This window comes from Hetaerina americana, unplaced genomic scaffold, assembly GCF_022747635.1.
Source record: "Hetaerina americana unplaced genomic scaffold, ioHetAmer1.1.p SCAF_4, whole genome shotgun sequence".
NCBI lineage: Eukaryota > Metazoa > Arthropoda > Insecta > Odonata > Calopterygidae > Hetaerina > Hetaerina americana.
Window position 1 is genome coordinate 21886597 of NW_027286985.1, and position 15239 is coordinate 21901835.

The 15239-nt window shown below is 40.9% G+C and overlaps 1 long non-coding RNA gene across 1 annotated transcript in view; it reads right to left on the reverse strand.

Moving 5' to 3' along the window:
• Positions 1-218: 218 nt before the first annotated feature.
• The window catches only part of LOC139692315 (uncharacterized), a 158767-nt gene continuing 143746 nt past the window's right edge, over positions 219-15239 (reverse strand). The window contains exon 3 of the long non-coding RNA XR_011701732.1: positions 219-1333. This is a non-coding gene — a long non-coding RNA (uncharacterized lncRNA). The remainder of the gene's footprint in view (positions 1334-15239) is intronic.

Here is a 15239-nt window from a genome sequence, read left to right on the forward strand (position 1 = left end):
AATTTCAATGTTTATTTTTGCTTACAATTGAAAACAATAATTTCATTCTCGAACAACACTAACAAGTAATAATTCGCTAATATTTTATTTTAATCTTCCGCACCACGATCACTTACAAGACGTAGGCAAACTAATGTAACTGGTCCCTTTTACTTCTGGAAAGACGTGGAAAGAGAGGTACGAACGAAATCGTTCTTCCTATTCTTATTCACTTTTCTCTTCCCTAATTATTTCTTAGGATCGTACTGCCTTCCACCACGGGGATAGTACAACCCAACTTATTATAATTGCTACCAAGGCTTCCTGAAGTCTCCCCTAACCAACCTCCTTCTCGTCCTAGGATCTCAACCCCTCCCAGGAAACTGTCGTTCCTGACCACCGAACAGTCCATTTTATCGTGTTTTTACCCCAATGAGAGCATTCCTGCCTCGAGGCACATGAAGGCAAGGGGAACACGAGGGAAAAGGGAAGACGAAGTGACGAGAGTCCACAGGTGGTGCACGAATGCTTCCTTCCCGGGCCCCTCCCCCACGATGACTGAGTTCTTCCTCCCTAAAGGAACAGGCCACGCGAGCGAATCGCAACCGTATTTATTCCCGCCGAAGTGAACAGGAGACGGGTGCGACGTAAGGGGCCTCCGTGATCGGCCGATATCTTCACTGGCGGCACGACACACACTGTGACTCTTCTCCCCCACCTCTATCTCCCCTCTCAACCCGCCGCCCTACCGTGGGACTTTTCCCATCGGGAGCGCAGTCGCCTCACGGTAGGAGGAGGCGATCGGCCGCCGCAGCCACGCGAGCTCGCTCCCGCTCCCTCGGCCGTAAACAGTATCGAAGCTCCTCGCGCTTCCTTTGTTTCCCTCCCGACACCGCAGGCAAGGAAGGGGGAACCCAGCTGGCTCGAGTGAGTGGACTATCGCTCAACGAGGACGAACTGTTCGACGGTCGTCGCCGACACCACACAGTATGTTAGAACGAGAGTGAAATCCAGTTATCGAGCAGGAATTTGAACTGCCCGGGACGAATGACGCGTCGATTTGACGGGAAGATGTTCGAGTGGCCGGGCGGAGAGATGTCATTCCTCTCAGGCGTCCACGCAGGGGAGATCTCTTGATTCCTTCCCTCGAGCATGGACCGAGTTCACTCTTCCACCATCGCTCCGCTCCTCGCAACTCACTCGGCGGCGCGTCACAAATAATAATGAGGCCCTTCTTCCCCGTGCAGCGCAGTCGAGGCGGTGTTGCCAAGCGTCCCTTTCGACCGTCGGCCTCCTCCGGACTCGTCCCGCTGACTTGGACGCCACGCGCGCGCGGACTTGAATGATGGCGAACCTGTGCGGGAAGAAAAGAAGGCGGATTAAAATGGAGCGCTGCTGCGTCGGCCGGTTTGAAAGAAAGGGGTGAACAGCGAATACCGCAAGCTTGCGCTCTTCTCTTGTTGACGCGAGAAGATTACGCACGGTCAAATTTCTTCTTGAAAACAAGGTTTTCTTTCAAGCGACCGAACGTGTGGTGTATGCGTTCGTTTCTTCGCTGCCAATTGAATATCAAGACAATTCAAACGGTTTAGTCCATATTAAAGGGGTTATGAACCAAAAATCGTTGTATAAAAGCAAGCACTGTTGGGTCGGAATATGGCCAAAACATTTTTGATCTCAGGTTTGAGCCTCAACTCACATTTATTCCACACACTCAGCGATGCTTAACCGTTGGTCTGCCTTTAACTGGAACCTATACATGAATCCACCTTTGAAAATTTATAAATGCCAATAGTCTTCTTATTTTTGTTTGGACACCTAAACAATAAATAAACTGTTAAACGACTGTTATTCACGTCGCGACCCAATCTGGAGAGCTGAAGATAGGGAAATAGACATGATGGTAAATTTATTTTTCAATATTTTTTGCTGAAAAATAATTTTACCGTTTGAAGGGTGCTTGAAGATGGTAACCATTGAAGTCCTGTTTTCAACAGGATTGTGATCTGTTCCCAAAAGGTAATTCCCCAATTTCGCTTGTCAATTTTCGGAGAGCGACTTGCAGTGGAAAATTATAATTTTTATTATTTTAGAAGGAATTGCATAATTCTCCTAAATATGGTTTTTAAACTTGGGGCCAAGGCCCATATCAATCAAATAGGAAATATTTACATTGGATTCAGATTATCTATTTAAGAATCTAAACTCTGCGAAGATAACTCATCATTCTTCCTACAGAATGGATTTTATTTCTTATTTTAAGATTTTCAACTAATATGAAGCGAATAAATGTTTACACAAATATTACATAATATGGTAATTGATCACAAAAAAATACCGGCAAGAAAATGCTTCAAGATCCCAAAAACAAATTTTGAATTTGCACCACTGAAAAGTATTCCATAAATATTTCCCTATAAAACAATTAATATCTTACTCTGACGAATTGCAATATTAGAATCTCCGTATTGAACAACGAATTGTGAACGATTCACATCTTTATGTAGCGAAATACGTTGAAGTTACATCGTATGGGTATCGCTTTTCTCAGATAAATATTTGATAACGGTGGACTTGGACCTAAGAATGATCACGCGCCGATTGTATTGGAAAAAGAAAGAAGGAGCGTTAATTCTTTAAAGTCTATTAAAGGTGCATGGTGGAAAGCCTGGCGTGTGCGTGAAATATCGGAAGTCTGGTGATGTGGTCACGTACATTTTCCTTCTTGGGGCGAGCGCCTTGCAGGCGTTCGGAGTCGAATACATTAATTTTTGTCGACCCCTCGGCGGGAGAATCGACCATTTCGCCGTCCTATAGCTATTATTCATATCTCCGTGAGCTTCGGGTGGGTGACGTTTCCTGCAGGCAACGCACGATAGGTCAGAAGCAGCCACGGCGGTCGTCGAGTGCGTGCGCGACGCCCGGCATCGACCTCCAATTACCCCCCCGCCGCAGGTGCTGCACTGTCCGGCGAGACAGCGGCTGAGGCGGATTAGTTAACGCAAACGACGAAACTACGGGAGGAAAGGAGGAAGGAATAGGGTGATTGGATGGCCCCCGTACTTCCCAGATGGTGGAAAACCTATCCTTTTTCGGAGAAATTTCGAACGCTTACTGCATCGTGAACACCGAAATGGAATGTGTAGGCTCCATTGAAGAGGACTTACCCTCACTCACGACCTCTCCTGGGCGAAAAACATACGGGGAATATGTGGACAAGCTATCATAAATTTATGATTGATTAGAAAATTACTGGGGAAACTTGACGAAAAGGTCAAAGAGAAATGTTATTTTTCGCTGGTTAGGCCTCATTTAGAATATGCTTACAGTATATGAGATCCTTATGAAGTTGGATTGATTGACGAATTGGATCGCAAGCAGCTTATAGGAACTAGATTTGTAAAACATTGTTATGACAAACTGAGTAACGTATCACAAATATTGCAGGAGCTAGGCTGGGAATCACTCACGGAGCGAAGGTTAAATCACAGGTTGAAGCTCTTGCACAAAAAAGGACGTCTCTTTAGCAGTGATATTGAAAATACATCATTATCCCCATCGCACTACGGTAGAAGAGATCATGCAGATAAAATTAGAGAGATTAAGTGCAGAACAAATAGACTTAAGATTTCTTTTTTCCACGAACGATAGGGGATCAGAATAACATTGTCCGACCGCGGTAGGGGTAAAAATATTCGGGTCAAAATTAGTCTGGGGTGTAATTCACCCTCTGCCACATATCGTAGGGGTGGCTTGCAGGGTACAAAATATTTAAAAATTGAATTTAAATAAAAGATTGAACACGATCGAGCACCTAAATTAACGACTTCCTTTGGTGGAATGGCGACAACGGTATACAGAGCTACATGGTCATGATCAAATATGGTGTGGTCGCATTTGGAGTGTGGATATAATTTTTTCATGCACGCATATCACGTTCCAATGGAAATGGAGACAATATAATTCCACCTCACGTACCATACTATTGTCCTAGCAAGTAACTTTGAATGAAAAGTGCTTGCTAGGGTGCTTTTGTTAAGCGCCTGTAATCCAAAAATCAGTATTATGCAAGCCAAAGAACGTTGTCAGGAAACTATGGAAACGCATGAAACCATCTGAGATTACAATGAAATGTTATAATGATATCATGTGCTTGTTTTCAAATGTTGTCATTAACGGCGACAGCTTCCGAGCTTGAGCACTTTATTCTAGGAAGAGTACCACTATGGTAAACATTGATTAAATGTTGTCCCTTCTCTTAGAAGACTTCAGAATTAATCAGAGTAAAGTATTTCCTACAGTGGTAATCAAAGGGGCAAAGCGTGGTCAAGTTGCTCAAAGTTCTCCGGTTTTATGACACTGCCACGCGTGCGTTTAATGTCATCTTGTGGTTAGTTTCTTATGGCCCATCGTGAGGTGAAAAATTAACCATGGGTCAAACTGTAAATAAAACCCACCGCTATTCATAAATATTAATAAATGCATAAAGTATCAAATTTATTCCGCGTAAATGAACGGTTAAAACTTGACTGGCTGAGAGGCAAACCGAATTACGAAATATTTGCCCATTAAGGTAAGTTTTATTGGCTTTTTTTAAAAGGCGCACTGGAATTGCGGAGAAAATCTTAAGTCAAAGAGAGGAAGTGACTGACATGCTACAGCTAGGAATTGGACCAGAAGCACTTTCAACGTTTAGACGAATTATAAACATAATCACTGTAAAATTATGCTCCGGAAACACGCCAGTTACTCAAATTTTTCATTTTATAAAGAGTAATCTCCAATGATCTTTTTTATTTCTTCCATTCTTGCCATAGAAAAGTCTAAACAAGTTCACCAAGCAATTCATGTAATTGAATTATCCTTCATACAGCGTGTAGCATGGAGCTTTTCAATTTCCTTCAAAATATAGAATAAAGTGTTTGGACAAGTAATTTGTGCCTAAAAATCCGCCACTATTTCGTGATTTTGATCAGAAGGGTTTCTCGTAGCCGATGCAAGCACAAACTTTCATGCAAGTAGCTAGTGAAACATTTCCCGGAAATAAAATAATGTATTCATATGTGCCTATGTGGCATGAAATGTTTACCTGCTTGTTATACTACTTGGCTAACTTGCTTCCCTAATTCTTTCCACTTCAGAGCCAGAAAAAGAGACTAGAGCGCACGAGTGCTGGGAGAACCTCTTAAATGTGAAAAGGGAAACAGTTGAGTATATCGGAGTGGTATTCCCCAAGAGAGGGAGCGAGAGTGGGGCCTTGGAGACCCTTGGAGCTTGCGAAGAAGCCATCGAAACGCAGGGCTAGTGCTCTTTGAGAATTGCTCTCGCCCTGCCTCCGAACCATGGGAAACGTGTACCGACGTGATGGCGTAGGCCAAATTTAAAACGGCAGGGTCAGCGATGAAAGTTTTAGAAAAGGCTGAAGAAAGGTATTACGAATCCATAATGTTATTTCAAAAACTATATATATGTATACATATATTATATATATGTATTAATAAAAACTATCAACACAGTGATCAACCCGAAGGTCGGTTTGGTAGGTGATGGTAGAGTTCACTCAGTACTAAGCCCGACGGCGTGTGAAATTCACACATTAGAGCAGGAGGGCCAGTTCCTTTCCCTGTACCGGTATGGTTTCCCAGGAAGACCTGGTACCCGAAAAATAACATAGCTTGGGGCGAGCTGCAGGTGCCCTGAGTGCCTTTCCCGGGAATCGAACCCGGGACCCTCCGGTCTCGGAGCAGTCCAACGCTCTACCCCATGGACTACCGCGACCCACACACATATATTTATGCAAAGGTTTCATTCTAATAAAATTAAATATTTACTGAAGCGGAATGTTTGATATATTTGCTGCATATCAACAAATGATACCATAATATGGGAGCGAAAATTCAGCGAGTGGTCACTAGAGTAACACCAGTAAATTCACTTAGTTACGCATACATCGTATTTAAAATATGGTAACACCAAAGAAACATTCTCCGATTTCATGATTAAAGCTCTGATTTTCGCAATGCTATTGCCAAACATAAAAATAACTAACTTATCATTAAAGAATGTATTCCCTTTCTTCCACCCGAGCCTATTAAATAAGGACACTGAAAACAGTTTCCTCTTGAAAAACCGGCATGAAAATTAATTTAGTAGCAATGCATCACTGCCTTTTTTCCTCTTTCCATGTCTTTTCCCCAGATTCCTGTATTTTCTAAACCCACCTCTTGAGAATAAAATCGCGAGGAAGGGACAGGTTATAAATCTGGAACCTACGCCTCGAAGGAAAAGGAAACTTAAGTTGATAGACGGCTTAAAGGGATAGTAGGAGGAAAAGGAGGAGAACATGCATAATCCATCTTTCTTGCGTTGGAAAGGATGAAGTAATGCAAAGGTGGGCAGCGAAGAGATAAATTATTGCAATTGCCTGGAGCTATCTAGCGCCTTGTGGGTACAAGGGATGGAAATTCTATTGATGACTTTCAAGTGTTAGCTTTACCGATGTACTATTTGGGTATCCGGATCGAAATCCGCGATAGATATGAATTCTGCAAAATTGAGCATAGTGTCGAGCTGAATTACAGTGAAACGTCCGGAAACAGGGAAGGAAATCCTTTCTTGTGAAACTTCCCACAGTGAGAGAAACGTTTGGAGGAAGAGTGCAACGAATGCTAATTCATCACAACACAGAATTAATCACCGTACCGTTGTATCGTTGTGAATTCGCCGTCGGGATATCATTGTAAATTTGCAGTTGAAGCAGAATACCTAATCATGTACACCCACGCTCTGAGAAAGTACTCCTGGCTTTTTCAGTGAATTAAATGCGAGTCGACAAAATTTCCTCTATAAATGATAGGTTTTGGACCAACTGGAATTTGCGTTCATTCGCACATTTCCGTCCGTGGATCCGAAACCAATGCTTAGGAATATGTACTCAAATGTAAAAGTTCATGAATTAAATATTTTTATTCATATTTCTTCAAAAAATAGATATAACAACCTTCTTTAGTATTCGTCTTTATAATTCTTGCGTGGAAATTCCAGAATTCCTCTGCCTCTCGTGCTATATTTTCGTATTTGTTTAGACATTCTTTTTTCAACCATTTGTTACCAACATTTTATTTCTCCATTTCTGTCTTCAAAATAGCAAACTTTGAAAAATAAGGCGAAAAAAAGATCTTAGGCTTAAATTTTATAAATCAATGGTAATTTCTATAGGAATATTTAGCGGATAATTAAATATTCTAGCAGTTCAATTTTGATTAAAATAAAGAAAAATTGCTTCCTACAGAGCTCTAATTAAATACGACAAAATAGAAAATATGTGGTATTACTTTTAATGTTTGAATTATCTAAGAATTATTACCCTCTGTTTCAAGCAAAATGGGCCGTTATGATCCGACCACGTTAATACTTAAATTAGACCATTCAGTACAATCCACGTGAAAAATTATAGTTTTATGAGTCGCGTATCGACCTTTTTGGTTCATTGCAAATCGGAAAATATTGAGTGATAACGATAAACTCGCATAACTATAGCAATTCACTTATTCACGACTCCAGTACGGTCAAACGTGTAATTAGTATTTCAAGTATGGTGGACAGCACCAAGTATTTTAATTTTATTTTCCACATAACATAAATCAAGTTTTATCAGCACTGATCTCCTAAACTCTCCTTATCCCTCATCATCCATTCACCTAAGTTATCTTAGCTGGCATAACATCGTCACTTAAATCAACACATCCTAACCATTTCTCTGTTCCATCTGAATTCGCTCAAGAACCTCCTTCCATCCGCAACTCGATCTTGAACAGAAACTATTTACCTCGCAGTCCGATTCACTCTCTTTCATTTCCTCCAGTCTCATCTCAAAGGCTTCTTGTCTTCTTGTTTGCAAATTACAAGGACTCCATTGAAAAAATCTAGAAACTGAATTGTTGCCAATGGCTGGATTAAAGAAACCGAATCATGTGTCTCGTTTTCCGAGGTATCCTACACAAATTAACATTTCATTTTTGAAAATTATTGAATATAGGTGCACCTTATATACCCCTCTCTAAGAGTAGTTTTTCCACAACAATAAATTTAAATCTACAAGTGTAGACAATGTCATAATGCGAGTTGCAATATAATAACTTTATGACAACAAATATTTGCAGCCATTGCGGACATTTTTTGGTAGGAAAATGTAATCATGTAGAAAACCAATGCTTCACTTCGGTGTAAAGAGTGCGCATATTAACATTACCATCGATATCCAAGAGGTTAGAAATTATGTGGAAATACTGCATTGTAATATAGTAATAGCGGTACTGTATCAATTACTGATGGTTTTTCGTGAATCATAACAAATGATACGCAATTTTTGGCCTTCTAAAGAACTTTGTAAGAGCACTGCTAAATTTAAGATAACTTAATTAACCGCAGATAATTTTAATTTGCGTTACATAAAAGTTAAACGGATTTATTTAAAGACGTACAAAATATTACGCAACCAACGATCGGTAATTTTTGGCCTGGAGAATCCCATTAAACTGTTGCGGGGAATATCGTATATAAACATTCATACGTTTATCTTTTTAATTCTTACTGCCTAGAAGATTACAACCTTAAGGCCTATATTTTAGAAAACGAGCTCCATTTTTATGCTGCCAATCCGTATCATATAAGTTGGAAGCCTTGTATTGAGTTACTTTTCGATTTTCTTGTTATATAAAATCGAGAGTGCCGGTGAAAACTCTGCTAAAGAGAATATTCCATTTAAACCTTTGGACATGTACACCTTAACCTGGCCCAAAAGAAGGCAAGGATGCAAATACTCACCAAATGCATTCCTATACGTTAATCAAAAGTTTAGTCAGGTTTAATTCGAATATTCTTACATCTGATGCAGTTAAGCTCGTTAGAAATGGAGGAAAAGAACACAGATGCAAAAACTTTAACAATCATCGTTTCTCTAGTTCCATGAAGATCAAATGAAAACTAATCCCGACACTGTTAGCAACTATTTCGACATCATTTCCCATACCCATGATGCCCGTTAGCTTGTAACGACAGCCAAAGGCCTATTCCAACTACAGTTGCTAATTAATGATCCATCCGATGCCATACATTTAGGGAGGCTTGAGAATCATAACGTCATGGGATTTCCAATAATCTCTCCTATTTTTATTACATTTTCCGTATCACACAGTTTTTTTTCACAGTTCATTCATCCTCAGATTGGTTTAACGTCACTCCCCCACCAATCATTTGATCGGATAGCTCCTTCATGCTTTGGTGCTCTCTTTATCTTTCATATACAAGCTGTGATCAAAAAAAGACCGAACTGGTTTTATTCTGCAAACAGTTCAACGGATCGAAACGAAACACAGTGCGTCATCTAGCAACAACACATCTAACGACTAAAACGAGAGGTGTTGCGTTTGTTTACGTCGAGTCGTTACGCAGCAGCAGTGGTACGTCTTAACCTGTTCATAGCTGCGTGCAACGACAGCAATGAAGGAGCTAGAGGAACAGCGTGTGTGAGTGAAGTTTTGTTTCAAACTTGCTACGGAAGTGCTACGGAATGATTCAGTAAGCCTTTGTTAATGAAGCCATGAGTCGAAGCCAGTGTTTTGAGTGGTACAGTCGTTTTAAATCGGGAAGAACCTCGACAGATAACGATTCGCGAACTTCCACTTCAACAGACCTCAACCATGTCGAATTGGTGAACAATTTGGTGCGCGCAAATCGCCGTTTAATTGTTAGGAAGAGAGCCGAGGAAGTGAACATTAGTTTTGGATCCTGTCAGAAAATTTTGACTACACATTTGGGCGTGACGCGCGTCGCGATAACGCGCAAGCTCACACGGCGCTGATCGTGACAGAGTTATTCGCCAGAACCGGACCTTCCGTGATCCCGCAGCCATCCTCTCCAGGCGTGGCTCCATCAGACTTTTTTTTTGTTTCCAAAGTTAAAATCAACCTTGAAAGGCCGCCGATTCGACTCTGTTGCGGACATTAAAACTAATTGTAAAGCGGACCTGAAGAGGGTCCCTCCGGCGGCTTCCCAGGCAAGGTTCGAGAGCTGGAAGAAACGTTGGCAAAGGTGTGTCGTCAGCCAAGGCATGTACTTTGAGGGCGACAAGTTTGATTATTCTGTATCCGTCGAAATAAACAAGTTATAAAATCAGTCCTGTCATTTTTTGACCGCTCCTTGTATTCCGTCATTATTTTATCCCGTTCATCAGCATTTACGGTAGCTGATGTGTTAAAAAGTACAAGGCTTCTAATGTGACCAAGGTGGCCGCTGTTTCGAGGGTGAACATCTCAAGGTGAGCACGTTTAGAGCGTTTAACCCCGTCACTTGATATAATATATTCCGGGAATTACGAGCATTCCCGATTTAATTTCCCTTCCCCTTTCCAAACACATGCCCTTGACTGAGTGACCATAAAATCCATCGCGAAGTCACCTCGGCGGATGAGCAGAAAACCAAACGAGCTCATAAAATGACTCGATATTCGACATTCCTCATTCTTCTTCCCCGCGGCGCGAAAAGGCGCGCTTCGACGAGACGCGGCGGGGTCAAAATATTGCGCGGCGCCCCGTCATGTGTTCCCTGACGATTGCGGCGCCCGGAGGTTTAATTAAGTTGAGAGATCCTGGGAGTGCGGCGAATTTTTGGCGAGAGTACGGTAAGAGGAGGGAATGAGGATAAGTGAGGGCGAGAGCAAGGTGAATTTCAAGAAGAAAAGGGAGGAAATCAATTAGGTAATGGGCTGTCGGAGCGGTCGGATATGGAATGAAGGAAATTGGTGAGAGAGCGAGGAAGAACGGGGAGGGAGCCGACGGCAGAGGCCAAAGCAATCAAGGGAGACGATGTGCGATAGGGTGCTGCAACTGGAGATGAGAGAGAAAGACAGAGAGGGAGAAAGGCAATTTCCAATATCTGGAAGGAAATGTAATTATAGAAAAAAGCAGGACAAGAGGAGGCTTTGAAGGGAGAGACCCACGACGGAATGGCGACCGTGGCAGGGAAGGGGTGCAGTGGTGCTCGGGGAAGAAATTGCACATTTAGAGGAGTGAAAGTGCTGAGTGGTCGAAGCGGAGAATAAAAGTAAAATTAGTTCACTGCTGCTTTAATCAAGAAGGCCAACGAATAAACCGTGCCAACCCAAGATCGAGGAAATGATCCCGAGAACAATCAAATGTTAACAACCCTCCCAAGGGAAACTGCTGACACTCATGGAGCCATTTCTCGAGAGATTAAGATAGACGGGTATCCGTCGCTTGACGGAAATCAAAGCATCTCTTAATGATACGAAAAAATTTTCTGCTGTATCGATTTTTAATTTTCGTAGGATATACAGGTTTACTTCGTTTTCCTGTAGTTTTACACGTTTTCAGACCTCAGAGAGATAGCCATTGAACTCACATGTTTTCACAATTTCACATAAAAACTCACATAGTTTTCCTCCATTAAAATATTTTGAAATTGTCGACTCAGATATGACAAACGCCTTATCTTCGAGTATTTAAAGGAATAGAGAGGAGAATCAAGGCAATAGAGCATTATGGCAGACATGATTCAAGAAAAAACAATCAAGATTATTATATTATTAGATTAGATTAGTCGAGTATATGTTTGTTTTTATTTTTGGTACATTTCTATGTCTTCCGCACGCATTCAGACGAGGCCGGAATTATGTATATCAATTGGTGGAAAGGAGAAGCGAATGAAGGAGAAAAATAATAATGGCAGACTATCATCATCAAGTTAATGGATCGTGTCGTAAGTTTGGGTATGGAATGGCTTAGTATTTGCCTTTAGCGACATTAAAATACTAATATAAGCGAATAATTCTTAACAATCATTTCACATATCGTGCAAAACGTGATTAAAAAAAAGACTGAACGATAAAAACCGTAACATTCTCTTACGACAATTCAACCGAAATTTTTATCCATCCCCCCCTTGTTTCGCCGCCAAATCGACATGACGGAGACAGTGAAAGAGTGCCTCTTTTCGGATTAAGTCCGAGACACCTGTTTATTACTACTGGGCGCACGTGTTCTGGCAGGGGAAGACTGGCTGGCTTCAGGGGTGCGACGACACGAATATAAAACGGGGATAGAGAGGGGAGGGGGCAAAGGGAAAGCTTTTAACCATTCGAAAAGAGAGGAATTTTGTGGGAGGGATATGGAGAGCGCATTACGGAGGAAGGTGGTTATTTTCGTGGAGTGAATTTATGTTGACGAAGCGCCTAATGCGACCCGACAGCGCCCCCTCACTCTGTTTTTGAATGGACGGTCGTGGCGCGCACGCGATGCACCTTCGGCCGACTTCTCCTGGAAAATAGCCTCAGTTACCTGGGCCGGTGTGTTTTTGTGTATGTAGAGACACTAATATAGTCAAACGCATAGGAAAATATGCATATGCGTACTTCGGAAGAAAGAAATAATAAAAAGATGTCCTAAAAAACACTCACTTACGACTTCTATGTTTCGTTGACCCAAGTCGTTAGAGTAAGATACATACAGGGTTCGTCCGGAAAATAAGTGTACTGAGCTCAGGAAAAAAAATTTATTACACTTTTACATATCTTAAGCTAATATTCCTCAAAATAGGACCCTTGTGAGTCGATACACTTGTTCCAGCGGCGTTCCCATTCCTGGAACGCTCCCGCGAAGGCATCATCGGGAACCTCTCGAAGACACGTCGTCACGGCCTCTTTGACGGCGTCCAAAGTCCCGTATCGCGTTCCTTTCAAACTCCTCTTTATCTTCGGGAACAGAAAGAAGTCCGGTGGTGCCAAGTCCGGGCTGTAGGGCGGGTGCGGCAGCGTTGCCACGCCGTGCTTGGCCAAAAGTCCGACACGACAAGCGCGGTGTGAGACGGCGCATTGTCGTGATGCAGCCGCCAGATGTTTTTGATCGCTGGCCGGACGCGGGCGACTCGTTTTCAAAGCCTGGGTAGCACTTGGACGTAAAATGCAGGATTTACAGTTTGTCGTTCAGGTACAAATTCGTAGTGGACGACTCCCCTTTTGTCAAAAAAGACAATGAGCATCGCCTTGATCCGAGATTTGCTCATGCGAGCTTTCTTTTGACGGGGTGATGATGGGGTGTGCCACTCCGCACTTTGTCTCTTCGACTCCGGGTCGTACTCAAAGATCCACGTCTCGTCACCCGAAACAACGTTCTCTAAAAAATGTGGATCATTTTTGCAGTGATCCGCAAGTTGTGTCGCGATTTCCAAACGATTGAGTCTTTGATCATCACTGAGCACTTTCGGCACCAACTTTGCACATATTTTTCGCATCTGTAATTGCTCCCTAATAATCTCGTGCACTATTGTTTTTGGCACATTACATTGCTCTGCTATCATCCGAACACTAAGACGACGATCAGAGTTCAGTACATCGCGAACTTTTCGCACATTTTCGTCGGTGAGTGTCGTTGATGGGCGTCCAGGCCGTGGTTCGTCGTCGACCTCTTCTCTGCCCTCCACGAACATCTTGTGCCACCGAAAGATCATGTTTCTGGACATGGCTGACTCCCCGTAAGCCTGGTTAATCATACCGACAGTTTCGGTAGACGATTTCCCAAGCTTTACCGCAAATTTGATGGAATAATACATATTATATATATATATATATATATAATACATATAATAGATACATATTATATATATATATATATATATATATATATATATATATATATATATATATATATATATATATATATATATATATATGCTGGGAAACATTTTTAAAAGCAGAAAATGTCAGTTCTTATGACACACACGTAATACTGTTATGCGTCTTTTAATTTTCTATCATTTTTTTTTCAAATAAATAACACTACTCTTTTTTTTCAAATAAATATTCACATATAATAATTAGAAATAATTAGAAAACCAAAGGTGGCTGGGTCCACGAACTCCTATACAGTATTATTTGTTTAACAATATATCGTGATCTGCAGTGTCAAAAGCTCTATCTAGGGTTTATATCGAGGTAAAATGCTTAAAAGAGAAAAAATATTATCAAAAAAATGAATATATTTTCTCGGCAATTTTTACGTCAAATAAATAAATTTGTAATCACAGTTAAATATCGCTTGATATTCAAAATTCCATTAATCACCCAAGTGGTAGCATCAACCAAGTCTTCTCACAGGTGTTTCAGTTTTGGCACGAAATGATGCGATTCTAATTGCACAGCGCGATATCTCGTAGTGTCACTTGCAAACCATCAAAGACAATGTTGACGAGCGTGAATGATTAATTTCAACAAATGATGAATTCAAAACTGGATTTTTGATTTAGAAAGCGCTCCTGGTATTTTCATAATCTCTTTTAGAGGTACTTACCAAACAAAACTTTTGTAAGCCGATTGATTACAAAGGTATTCATTCGGTTTATGCTATTTGAAACAAAAACAGGAGTTTCACTAAATAACTTTGCAGTTTCCACATAAAAATAGAAACTGCAATGTTTTATGCGTTTCTGGTTTTATGTGGAAACTGCAAAGTTATTTAGTGAAACTCCTGTTCGCAATGGATTTCCACAAAGTCTCGGCCTCAACCATCAATCACATATTTGAAACAACATAAATTTTGATACATCTGTAGATAATCTTAAGGGATCAGGCAAATAATTAGCAATAAAAACAAAAAAAACAAGTTATTTTCCAGCAATAAATTCTGCACTCAAGGTAAAATCGTTTCTAAAGTTCATAAAATTTTGTCCCAAGGCATACGAAATCAGAGGATAGGAATTTGTGGACCATATTAAAAACTTAAAAACTCAAAATATTGAATTCAGAACACGTTGATGTAAATAGTAAGAATATTCGTTGAGCTTTTTAGTAACGTTTTTACAATTGCTTTACGAGTGTATTTACAAGTGTGTTTACGACGTTATTTTGTGTAGAAGTGCACTTCGTATTTACATTGTTGTTCCATATGGATATATCTACAGCTTATTGGCGATCATCACTTCCGGATAAGAATTGGGCTGTGATATTATTTGAAATTCTGAGATCACTCACTCCAATACACATTCACTTCATTATTTTCACGCACTAAATCGGATTAAAGTACGGGAGATATCTCGCAGTCTGAGATCTCTTTCTGGTTCGTTCGGTCTTCTCAACATTTTCTTACCACATTGTGAATTTTTTTCTTTTTATCATACACATTTTTCGTCAAAAGTTGGAATTGGCTATGAAGACTGGGTTTAATATGGTTACAAAATATGGGTCGGTT